A 12,763-nucleotide genomic window follows, 5' to 3' on the forward strand; every position below is an offset into this window, starting at 1 on the left:
CCCCCCAGGGCAGTGCTACTGACTGAAGTGACCTTAGGCCACTCCTAAAGGGGGGATATTAACATGTTTTTATGCGCAGTAGAATTGTAAATGGGCTGATTTATCAATGTCAAGCTTATACTGTGCCGGAACAGCATTGGGAAACTGCTGCTTTTTCTGTCCTCATCCTTACTTTTGTTATTTTTCCTCTACTCCTTTTGTATGTTTGTCACTCTCGTGTAAACTGCTATTTCCCGGGTGCCTTGATAGTCGTAGCACACTTTGCGCCGTTGAGGCAAGAGAGATGAGAAGAGTAAGCCTGATTCCCCGTTCAGACTTCTCTGTTAACATCCACCCCTTGGCACTCCTATGACCTTATGCAGTTGCGAGCGCCGTAAAACCTTACTCTCTTGAGTCACCTTTACTCTTCGGCACTTAAGTGACCCAGATATGTTGTAAACGACAAGAATTTTACTCAAAACGAGACTACGTGGACCGTGTAACTCACCTGAACTCCCCCAGGGAATGGTGGAGGCGAGGCTTGGACTGGCAGAGACTCTAGAGATGAAGACTGAGACGATGATGACGATGAGAGGGCGTGTGAAGTAGATTGAGCGACGAGAACGAGAACGACGTAAAATAGACGGCAGCGCGTGCCAGAAGGTCCAGGTTTGGTCTGTCCCATGTCGTGATGTCGTTTGGCGGGAAACTAAACTTCAAAGTTTGTGCACAATATTTGACGTTCTTGCTTCTGGTTCTTTCTTTAGTTTATCTGTAAGTAAATCTTCTCCGAATACAAAGTAGAACTTGCTTGATTGATCAGGTTGGATGAAAATGCAGGTTTACTTTTTACCTGAAAGAAACGAGAAAAATAATTAAAATACATTTTGGCTTAGTTTCACGGCAGTAGCAACATAATTAGGTAATATACGTGACGAAGATTAGAGATGTTCCGGGAGAGTAACAGCCAACGAAAAGAAGGAGGGTTGATTGCAAGAGTAACACACAAAGAGAAGATGGAGGGTTGATTATGACGATAAATGTTTAATCGGACAGAGAAAGACGGAGTAGAGCATGCTGAGGCGCTTGCCTATAGCCCACATAAAAGATAAGAACAAACATATGTTTAAAAAAATAAGTAAACATTTGTGACATTTTTTTAAACAAGAGCAAGTGCAACGCGTGCTGCATGGTTACCGGTCTCTCTGGTGTAACGGTAAGTGATGTGACGATAAGAGGTGTAACGTAAGTGGTGTAACGGTAAGTGATGTGACGGTAAGAGGTGTAACGGTAAGCACATTGCCGTCGAACTCGGAAGACCGGGGCTTGATTCCAGTGTGGCGCATAATATTTTTTTTAAAATATAGCTTCTCTGTCTGTTTGCCGGGAACCCAGATGGCCGCCAGATCGGAAAAGTAAGTACACAGACGTAAGTCTGTTTGCTGGGACGCTGCGTCCCTGTCAGTCCGCTTTGACTTTGACATGCCGTATCGAAGCAGATCGCTTTCTTTAACGATCTATACTGTATTGAGGGGTCTTTAAGATATCTGCAATTACAAACATAAGTTGAATCATTGAAAAGAATCCGTTGAGAAATCGAGGGCGATTTGAGATGGTTGTGTGGGCTATGACTGGACAGATCCCAGTACTGTCTCTGATTCCTTATGCGTAATATAGAGTGCGACGTAGTCTGTACATCTGAAAGACTCTACCCAAAATGAAAGCAATGATTATAACGGCTGTAATATTTTCCGTCATTTTCACACAATTTCGATAATTCAGGAGGTGGGCTGTTTCAAACCTGCCATATAGGCGAACCAGGGCTCAATAGAAGTCAAACGTCGTTCCTTGTCCCCTTCTAAAATGTTTTATTAAAGGTTTTTATTGTCTAAATCAATACGGAATGCTTTGAAACAGCCTGCAGGGGCCAGTTTAGATTTAAGTGGGGAAGCAACATCTGAGCAAGCATACGAGGTCCTTGTTGAAGTAATTATTCTGCTTGGGAATTGAAATCTGGTCTTTTGCGAGAATCGCGCGAGAAACTTAGAAATTACTCCAAGACACCAGAAACCTAAAATACCTGCGTGTAAGATAATATGTTGCAAAGCATCAGATCGATTAAAATCATTGCGTTTATATGAAGGTATAGGCACGAGTTTGTGGGAATGCGTTTGTTATGAGTGTATATGCATTTATGTAAGGGTGTGCACAAGCATATATGCGTGAGTGTGAGTATGGTTGAGGAAAGAAGTGGGAGGGGGGTGATACTTTTTTATATGCTTGTGCAAAATGTGCATTTTTGTGCCAGTATTTGACAAGGGTTCCTGTACTTGGGAAAACAGAGAGGGTGGAGGGATTGGGGGGGGGGGGGGAGAGAGAGAGAAATAAGGCTTGGATAAACACAGCCATGTAGGCACTTGAAGCACGCGAAGGCGAGGTAAGTATCGCTTTCCCTCCAGCAAAAATCAAGTGACCTTTTGCATCTGCCCGCAGGAGATCTACACTCAAAATACAGAACAGTTAAACTATTTTAAAACGCAAGAACTCCACAAACTTGTTACGCAAAATAGCAAATCATCGCGTATAATCATCCTTATCGTATGTCAGGGTTCTTTATCTCTGTAGGGACACGATGACCAGACAACCTTTTCCTGGGGGTCCTGCTGAAAGGATCCTCAACGCCGTCATACGTGAAAATATTTCATTTTCATTAAAGGTGATAGGTGGTATCTAATATCGATAAAATAATATACGTAAAAAAGGCTTTATAGAAACTTGTTTCACGATTGCACAATGTATTTGATTAAGCGTTTGTTGTAATGTCATGCAGGTCTTCTTAACTTTGAAAAGTTTCCCCAAGTACATTTACATATTATATTCCCCCCCTCCCCCACCCACCCCCCTCTCTCTCTCTCTCTCTCTCTCTCTCACTCTCTCTCTCTCTTCCCCCCCCCCTCTCTCTCTCTCTCTCTCTCTCTCTCTCTCTCTCAAAACCACACGCTCACTCATACACAAACACGTACACACACGCCCACCCACACAAATGCCCACGCACACGCATACACGCACACAGACAAACACACACACACACACACACACACACACACACTCGCGCACAAAACTCAATAAACACTCACATGTGCGCAAGTGACAGCAGGCATATATGGGATATTTGTTTATTTATAACGATGACGTGCGCCTGTTGTGATACAAGCAGCCAGAAGAGTTTTTTATCTCACATGTTTCATAATTTGCATGAGTGAGGCAGCGTGGTGGAATCAGGCTCTTGTCAAAATAATCAAAATGAAGAAACTTGCATTTTTCCGCAGGTTTATGAATTTTTATTAAATTTTTGTTTTTTGGCTCAACACCTTTCATGCCCATTAAAGAACTCATTTCCGAGTGGATTTTTCTGAAAAACGTTGATTAAATGCACAGAAAATGTAAATTTTCAGTTACTACGGACTCTTAAGCTAAGGAAATAACTAACCTTTGGTGTCCATTTTCTCACTAATTTTACCTCTGAAAACAGGTGATCCCCACCTCCTCCTTTAGTAAATATCTCGACTTGTCTTCAAGATAAATGGATACTTTTTTCATCCAAGTAAAGACAAGTGAACAAGCTTTAAGATGACACCAATAGCTCTACATGCCCAAAAATTGACGAGAGACTGATTCCACCACGCTGCCTCACTTGAGTATATAGTCTCAGTACTGACTAACTCTATAAAAGCATAATAAACGACCACAATTGGAAAAGAATCGAAATCATTAACTTAGGATTATTAAGTAGTTCCTATAACATTTACACTTCTGTCCTGGGTTACAGAAAAAAAGAAGAAGAAGAAGAAGAAGAAGAAGAAGAAGAAGAAGAAGAAGAAGAAGAAGAAGAAGAAGAAGAAGAAGATAATTTTTAACAGAGAGTACAGTAATTGAGGAAAAAAAAACCCGCACCAAACTCTCTCTTTAACTTTTTGATGTCCTTCTAAACTTTCAAATACGTGACATTTGTTGTTCATGTTTTTTTTTTATCGATTTCGATAGAGGTGTTGTCTTTCACTAGGATCACTGTAGTGTCTATATCATTGATGTGGATTCGGTACAATGAAGACATGAATTAAACTCACCCCGAAAACCCAAATGTCCAAATCTGCATGTAACGAGTCAAATCAAATCTGTATCGCGAAAGAGTCCCTAATATGATGCCAGGTGTCACTTGCAAGTATTTGAGATTGTTCTAAACGATATTACAGTTTTTTAGTAAGGCCTCACCTGGGATCTTTAAGTTACACAATCCCTTACGGACGACCTCTTTGTAATAACCTAAAGAAACAAGTAAGAAAGCAATTAACTTGGATATTGCAATTATCGTTTAGTCTCTTCAGAGTTCGTTTTGAGGTGATGCGCAACTTTTAAAAAAGCCATGACAATTAAAGACACCATTTTAGAATATTAAATTAGAAATAAACATGACGACATCAAATTCTTGTTAAATTCATGAAATGTCTATTATTTGAACAAAAATGTGCCTTATTCCGGCTTTCGAAAATTTATGAAATCCGTGGAGGCGTACAACGCTTTCAGTATTTTACCCTCACAGAAACGTGTCCTCGCTCTTTCGCAATGTATATTTTACTCCCCGAAGCCAAATAACATCAATTTCCTGTGACGAGTCGGGGCAGAGGGATGGCGTTTGAAGACGACTTTCTTTTCGTTATGCCGGAGGCAGGAGAAGACGCAACTAAGTCGATTGAAGAGCGAGAACTAGCTGGATTGCCAGCCTTGACAATTAATCTACATTAAAGCGATTGTGCTCGGTATTATTTTTCAGTGTGAAAAAAGAAAAGTAATGTTTTACAAAAAATAATAAGGCCATAGTTAAACTTTAAAAATACAGTATCGCTATTCTAGATGAAGAAGAAGACGTGATGTATGAAAGATTACATTATACCATTAAGAGAGATTACAGCACAAAAAAGACAACAAAATTCCATGCGCGTACAATAATAAGAAAAAAGGAACTTCACGTTTGACAGATCCGGCCCACTAGCTTGAACTGCAGAAGCAAACTTTGTACTTTTATCTCCTCGTTCAGAGTCCGTCGTGTAATAGCTGTAGTTAATCGAACTTCCAATTTTGTGCCAATGTTAGTAATGTTGACCCTCGATATGAAATCAAACAAGTAATTATATTATACCCTAAGTGTAAAAAAAAAATGTTCCCTCACATTGACACGTCAAATAGAAGCATCGATCGGCTTAAATTCCGACAACACTGTACTGTCTTCTTGAAAACGTTTCGTCATAATATTCAGTAAATTCTAATATTACCTGCTTGGACTCTTACTCGTTCTGCAGTGAAGGCCAGACACGTAATACTCATCATTTTTTGGAGTCATTGCTCAATGTCAACACAACAGGCACTTGAGAGGCGAGACCATCAAACTGAACATCCGATAGCACCAAACACGATGGGTCAGAAAGTTTGAGAATTTCCCGAATAACCCAGAACGCCCAGCAGGGTGAATCGTACCAGAACCATGCCAGCCTATCCTATCTGAAAGTGTAATTAGGAACAATTTGCACAGTCAAAGTATAATTTAGTGTTATTAATCGTCCCAGCAACCCATATCGCTAACTTGCACTTCCACCCTCAGAGCTCTTAATGCCGGCGTGTACTTTATTTTAAGGTTTCATTTTATGCTCTGACCATTAACAATACAGAAGTGTAACCTTTGTCTTATCTATTTCTCTATCTTGTGCTACCCTGCCCCCAACACCACCTCTTTTTATTTTGCCTTCAATCTGTTAATATAGAAGCGAGCGGAAGTACTTTAATGTCTGATACATTTCTGTGCCCATCTCTTTTTCCACAGTTGGGAGCGAAGTAAGGGTAAGCTCTCCATTTACTCAGCCCTAAATATGAAGCAAGCAAGATTATGGTGAGATCTGCGGTTAGTCCTCGAGCACACGAGGATAATTTCATTTCGTCGCTCAGCAACTAAATTTAGTTTCAAAAGGGAAGTCCTATTATTTCGCAGACGTGCGAGGAGTGAAACTTGACCAAGAGGGGTCTTACGTAGCACACATTACCTGAGAGCCATTAAGACCTTAATAAATAATATGTTGTACTCGCTAAATGTGCACTTTTGTCGAATTAAAAATAGGACGAAAGTATCATAATTCGACACCGCAAGTCTCATTGACTTGTAAGCTTACGAGGACATTTAGATCTATATCGAATGTGATTTTAGCACGCTAGCGAAATGATTCAATAGGCCAGTCTCATTATTTATGCACCCATTGTATTGATGCGACAGGTGAGATATTAGTTGGCGATGGAATTTTTTTTTATGTCGAATGTGATTACAGTACGGTAGTCGAATTATTTAATTGGCCCAGCTCATTTTTCATTATTATACCCTTAGCTGATGATAGCTTGAGAGACACCTGACAATTTGTGGCACTCCGTAACCAAAGGTTGGACTAATGAGGTTTACGAATGTCCTGTTGTTCACATACACTCGTGGCAGCATATTGGACTGAGGCAAATAGTTTTGTTGAATGAATGATGACGACTTGTACATGTATTTTCTTCTTTCTCGGGAACGAAGTCGATGTCCCAGGAATAAGTAGCCTACATGCGAGTGAGTTCATTTGATTTGGCAGACCGGAATAAGCTCAGATTCGATCGTACCGGCGCTTGTGGTGCACTGGTTAGGCACTTCACCGTCGCATATAAAAGACATGAGTTTGATTCCCGTATTGAAATGTTTTGTTGTGTTTCATTTTAAGAGAGTATCTCCGCCTAACTGCTGGAGCGATGTACATCCGTCTTAGCTAGACCGTTTCCTCTATGATCTAAAGTGTGTCGATGGAGGTGTAAGACAAACATGTACACCAGCTATTTATAGAATCAAGCGTACTTAATAATATGTGGTTATGTCTGTACATTACATTTTGCTGCTTTGAAAAGATCAACAATGCAGTCAGAACAGGCTTCATGATTCTATTCAACATGGATATATTCAACATAAAGGCCTTGAAGTTTGATATCACTGAAACATTAGAAAGCAAAATAGACAAGGGCAGACCCAGAGCACCTCTTGAAAATATATCTATACAGAGAGAGAGAGAGAGAGAGAGAGAGAGACAGACAGACAGACAGACAGACAGACAGACAGACAGACAGACAGACAGACAGACAGACACATGGACAGACAGACAGACAGACAGACAGACAGAGAGATAGAAGCACAGAGAGAGAGAGAGAGAGAGAGAGTGTGTGTGTGTGTGTCTGTGTATGTGTGTGTGTGTGTGTGTGTGTGTGTGTGTGTGTGTGTGTGTGTGTTTGTGTGTGTGTTGTGTTGTATTGTGTGTACTGGCACGGTAACAATACTATTTCATGATTATTACTGCTGCTGAAGCAACGAAAACATTTTAAGGAAAACTGTACCTCCTTAATTCCCCATCGCATTTTAACCTTCGTAAGTTACGTGTGTGTTTGTTGTTGGGTTTTTTTTGTTTTTCTTTTCTTTTCTTTTTTTTTTGGGGGGGGGGGGTTGACGTTTGAAAAAATTGTGTGTCGTTCTTTTTGTATGGGGTGTATTTGCCTGTACCTTTCACAAAGAAACGGGCATAGAACCTGGGCAAAACGTGACCGTCTAGTTCCAATGGCTGCAAACAATTAAAAAACAAACAGTTTTATGTGATTGATTTCCTATCAAATAATTATGCATAATTGTATTTGCCAGAAATAACCGATTGAGTAATATTAACGTGGTAATACAATCATTAGGGAATACATTGTATATCTAATCATCTGCAACAAATTATTGTTTTTGTTTGAAGTTCGTTTTTCCCGAGCACACAAGTAATTGAGCTGTTTAAATCCAAACATTCAGCGTTTATGTATGCTTTTTTGTTTTGTTCTAAAACTTTTGGGAAATAAAAGAACCGCCCGATTGATGCCAATAGCAGAGAGTTTCATTTTAAGCTCAAATTACAACAATAAGATATGTAAATAGTCCTGGATGTTTTCTTTTATTGATATGCACAATAGATTAAACACAAAGTCCACTTCTCTTTTAGATGGGTATTCACATAATTACATGGGTTAATTTAGATGTGTTGTATTCACATAATTACATGGGTTAATTTAGATGTTAGGCGTGGCGCTGACTAAACAGGTTGTTTCTTTTTAGAATGTAAGTAATTTTTACTTCCCCATCGACACAGTTGTCGGAGACAATACGAGTGATAGGGAAGCAAGGTACCAGCAGAAAGCCCAAGGCACTCGATAAAAATTCTCCCCCACACGAGAATTGAACTAAGATCTTCTGTGTAAGACAATGAAGCATCTAACCCCTATGCCACAAAAGCTGCGTATTTTTGCGTATGGCGTCAAGTAACCATCATATGCTTTCACAGAGAGTAGAGAACAGATGTGCATAGTAGCTCAAGTTCCGAGTTGATGGCCCATGTGTATACGTTTGCCGTTTTGCTTCGTTTCTGTTCTAACTGGAGAGACAATAAATAGATAACTGAGAAATCCAGGGCACTCGGCTAGCTAGGAACAGGGAAGAAAGTAGAATGACGGAAAGAGTTTTCGTTTTGGTAGGAGTAGCCAGTCCTATTATACGGGTGCGAAGCATGGACAATCAATAAACAGCTGGAAAGAACAATTGTGGCAATAGAGTTGTGGTTCAAAAGACGCATGCTACGTATCCCATGAACAGCTACAAAAACAAATGAAGAAGTCTTGGTTGAAGCAAATTGCACAAGACAGCTCATAACGAATATACGAAAGCGACAGGCAAATTTCTTCGGACACACCATGCGGAAAGAATCATTGGAGAATATTGTAACATCAGGCACTTTTGATGGAAAGAGAGGCAGAGGCAGACAGATGTAAAAAAAACTACTGGGCAAGATGATAACATGGCTAGGAGCAGCAAGAACAACGGACACCATTGCTGCAACGCAAGAAAGAGTGAAGCGGAGGTCCATGATCGCCCACGCCAGTCGGCAAAGCACCGGATGATGATGAGGAGTAAGCTTTGCGGCACTTGCAGCACAATTACGTCAAATCAGTGGCGAAGATTGAAGATGTTACCAGAAAGTAACATACAAAGAAAAGTAGAATGAAGAAGATATGAGGATGAGAGATGTTTTATAGTCAAGAAGGAGCAGACCAAATCACAGCACCCACCAACCACCCACGCGATAAAAAAAAAGCTCACACGATCATTTAGAACCATTTTCCCACAACACACACACGGGTATGCTAAGCAGTACTATTACTTATATCGCGTCGTCATTTAAAAAATGAAACAATTTAACCCTCTCCGTAGGCCCTGGGGTCATTTTGCACCCCTTGGGTTTTATTTTTCACATTTTTCTCTTTGAAACTTTCAGTATTCTTAAAAAATCATTTTGACAGACTGCTATGCAAAGCGTACGGATCGGATTAAAGAGTAAATTTTCTCTTTGGAAAGTGGTGGCACAGAGTTCCCCATGTCGTATTGGTATGATACTAAAACACGCCTTTCGGATAGGGTTAAACAGCTCAAAACGCAAAACGCTACTGCCTTCATCAATAGGAATAGATTACTTAGGGGTACCGACTGGGGGCGTTATGATTCCATAACACTTCTGATATTTTTTTCTCTCCGATGAAACTGATTTGACATTTACTGACGAGTCCATGACGCAGGCAAATACCATAGTCACGGTACACTATGTATTCAGAGGAACAGCTCTGTGTACCCTGTCCTATATTGATCTCTGTCCCGTGTGGGCTATTGGTTATCATTCTGCTTTTCACAATAGCGTGGTAGGCTGGAAGGTGACCCTTGTAGAGTCTCTCTTCTTTTCTATGCATTGCGCTGCTCTTATTCAGCTGTAAAAGGTTGTGATAGAAAGCAATTATTGTGATTGTAATTGATTTGACAATCATCATCATCATCATCATCATCATCATCATCATCATCATCATCATCATCATTATCATCATCATCATCACCATCGCCATTTTCACTATAACCATAATCATCATTAAAAATAGTAATAATGTCAATTTATTTCTATTATTATGCTTATGATTATTATGATTGGTATTATGATCATATTATTATTATTATTATTATCATTATTATTATTATTATGGTGAGACTCGAAATTTGATTCTATGGACGCTCCATCGCACCCCATTATTACCCCGATGGACAGTATAGAATTCAAGAACAGTCTAATTTTAGTTTGAAGGAATTAAAGTAAACCCATGATACAACTTTCTTTTTTTTTTTACCTTTTAAAAAAATATGTTGGGTTTTTTTTTCATTTTCGTGGACACAATAATGGCTAAGAAGAATACATCATCCGCCAGTAGAAAGATCCCAACATACTGAGAACCCCCCCCCCCCACAAATCCCCCCCCCCCCCAAAAAAAAACCACACATGTAAGAGTCGAACTGAGGTTTTCTGCCTGCGACAACGATACCCTTTACCGCTACATACCGTACACCGGTCGGCGCTACTATTCCTTTAGCGGTTTTCTTTACTGTTTCAACTAAAACGTGATACTTTACTTACTTTATTTTACTTTTCCGATCCAGGGGCCATTTGGGTTCTAGCCCTTCGGTCTGGCAAATTGTGATACAAAAGCCAGATCTTATCTTGCTCTTCTGTCTGGATACCAGATAGAAAGACATAATAATTTGTGAAAAATACTAACAGAAGATGATTGATCCAATTTGGTTTAAGAAGTTAACGTTTTCTTGGTTGCTGTATACACGTAACGTTCCTTTCGAACTTCTAAGATTATTCAAGAGGCGGGACCTCCGAATGTTAAGTCTGCATCTGGTAGTATCGAGCCAAGTAGATGTGGAGCTTGAATTAAAAACACCCAAAACAACCCTGCATTAAATGGTGTCCCTCTCGGGAATAGAACCAGGGCTGTAGCGTTGTCCAGCATGATGCCAACTGAGCTTACTGAGATCCCACTACTTTCTTGAGATGGGTAGCATTTATTACCAAATGCGTCATAGCTAACATTTACTAAGCGTGTCACTAGCAGTAGCAGTCTACCAGTTGCCAACACAATGCGATTGTTTCCCCACTCCCACCTCCATGTCCACCTTCACTGGCACAATTTAACCTCTTTACTGCTGGGTAGAGGTAGGTTCTGGCTTGTATTCTCCACTCATTTTGTTTCATTTGGTTGACACATGTTTTAGTTGTTTTAGTAACAGCTTGTGATTTTGCTTATTCTGAAACAATTCTGTGTGTTTAAATATTCCTTGAATTAACATTTAATGTTGTAGGTACAGATGTTGATGGAGATTTTTCAGCAGTGAAGGGGTTAAATAATCTAAGAGCCGATCTGCCTCAACCATGCCTGTCAATGCCAGTCAGGACAGAGTGGCCCTCCATCCCTGCAGGTAGACAGGGATACTCTATTACTTCCCCATACGGGAACAGAACCAAAGGTACGAGTATTTGCATGCAGCTTCAACGAATCTAACCGTTTTACCACAGACGCCGACTGCATTGAGGAAAATAGTCATACGTCCTACTCTGCAAAACTGCCAATCGGAAAACACAACTATACGATTGTGATCTGTATGACAGATAAAATTGTTATTACTGACAATGCATAACCAATAAATGAAAGGTGATGCACGCCGATATCTGGGTTGGTCTCATCATGCTGGGCTATTGTGTGAATGATCCTGGATTGAATCCCTGTTTTTGCGTTCTTTAATTTGGGTTATTTGAAGAGTTAATTTTCAAGGCTCTTTTTGTACTTCACCTACTCGGTTCAGTCCTATAATATGATAACATTGGAGACCCGACCCTCAAACATAACCTTACACTGTTGGAAAGGGCGTTAACTCCATACAACTACCCGCACCAAATGCATTATGTACACTCGCTCGTTTTCCATGTGGGCGAGTTCCAAATGCAATTGTCAGTCCACACCCACGCCACGGCCTAAAATGAGCCTGCCAAGCTATGGGGATAATTGACGAGGTTTTGACCACTGGCTCAGAGCTGACCAGATTCCTGAATACAACGAAGACGCTCATGCCACAGGAAAAGGAGAAAGACGAAATGAAAAAGACAAAAATACGAATAGAATCAAACTGACAGTGACAGAAGAAAGAAAAGCCGAAAGCTCAATGAATTATTATAGCAGAAAAGAAATGAAGTCTTGATTAATACTCGACTGGCATGAACGCTGTATCGGTTAGCTTCTTTATTATAGCACTCAGAAGATTTGAGTTTGGTTTATGCATTGGTGAGTTATTTGATGGAGTACAATCGTCGGTCTATCTGTTGGGATGTGTTGCCTTCTCTTCCTTTTCAGCTACCAGTGTAAAATTCAAACTTTTGGAATAACACATAGCTAAGAATAGCGTTTAATGCATTGCAGGGTGACATAATTTAAGAAAAAGATAGCTTTGTTCAAATAAGAATTTGCCCATAGACGCGATGAAGGTCATTCATCTGCGCTAGAAAAATAAGTAGACTGAAATAACAGAGGAAAAAAGATTTTAAAAATCAACCAGTGACACAACAGAGTTAACAGTAATTCCGGTAGAAAACAAAACATTCGACAGTAAAATGACTTGTCTTATCTTCGACCAAATATTCAAGAGACCTTTGTCTTAAAACCTGTTCAAGTAAGTGATTTCTCATAAAAACTGGCAGACGACGGTGACCAAATGTTACGCCCTACTTCTTTACTTTCGAACAGTCGTTAATATCAGCTTTTTTTTGGG

The 12,763-nt window shown here is 40.0% G+C and overlaps 1 long non-coding RNA gene across 1 annotated transcript in view; it reads right to left on the reverse strand.

Moving 5' to 3' along the window:
- Positions 1-752: 752 nt before the first annotated feature.
- LOC106014022 overlaps positions 753-12,763 on the reverse strand; it is a 41,357-nt gene continuing 29,346 nt past the window's right edge. The window contains exon 2 of the long non-coding RNA XR_001185503.2: positions 753-832. This is a non-coding gene — a long non-coding RNA (uncharacterized LOC106014022). The remainder of the gene's footprint in view (positions 833-12,763) is intronic.

This window comes from Aplysia californica, unplaced genomic scaffold (genome assembly GCF_000002075.1).
Source record: "Aplysia californica isolate F4 #8 unplaced genomic scaffold, AplCal3.0 scaffold00029, whole genome shotgun sequence".
In the NCBI taxonomy this organism is placed as follows: Eukaryota; Metazoa; Mollusca; class Gastropoda; order Aplysiida; family Aplysiidae; genus Aplysia; species Aplysia californica.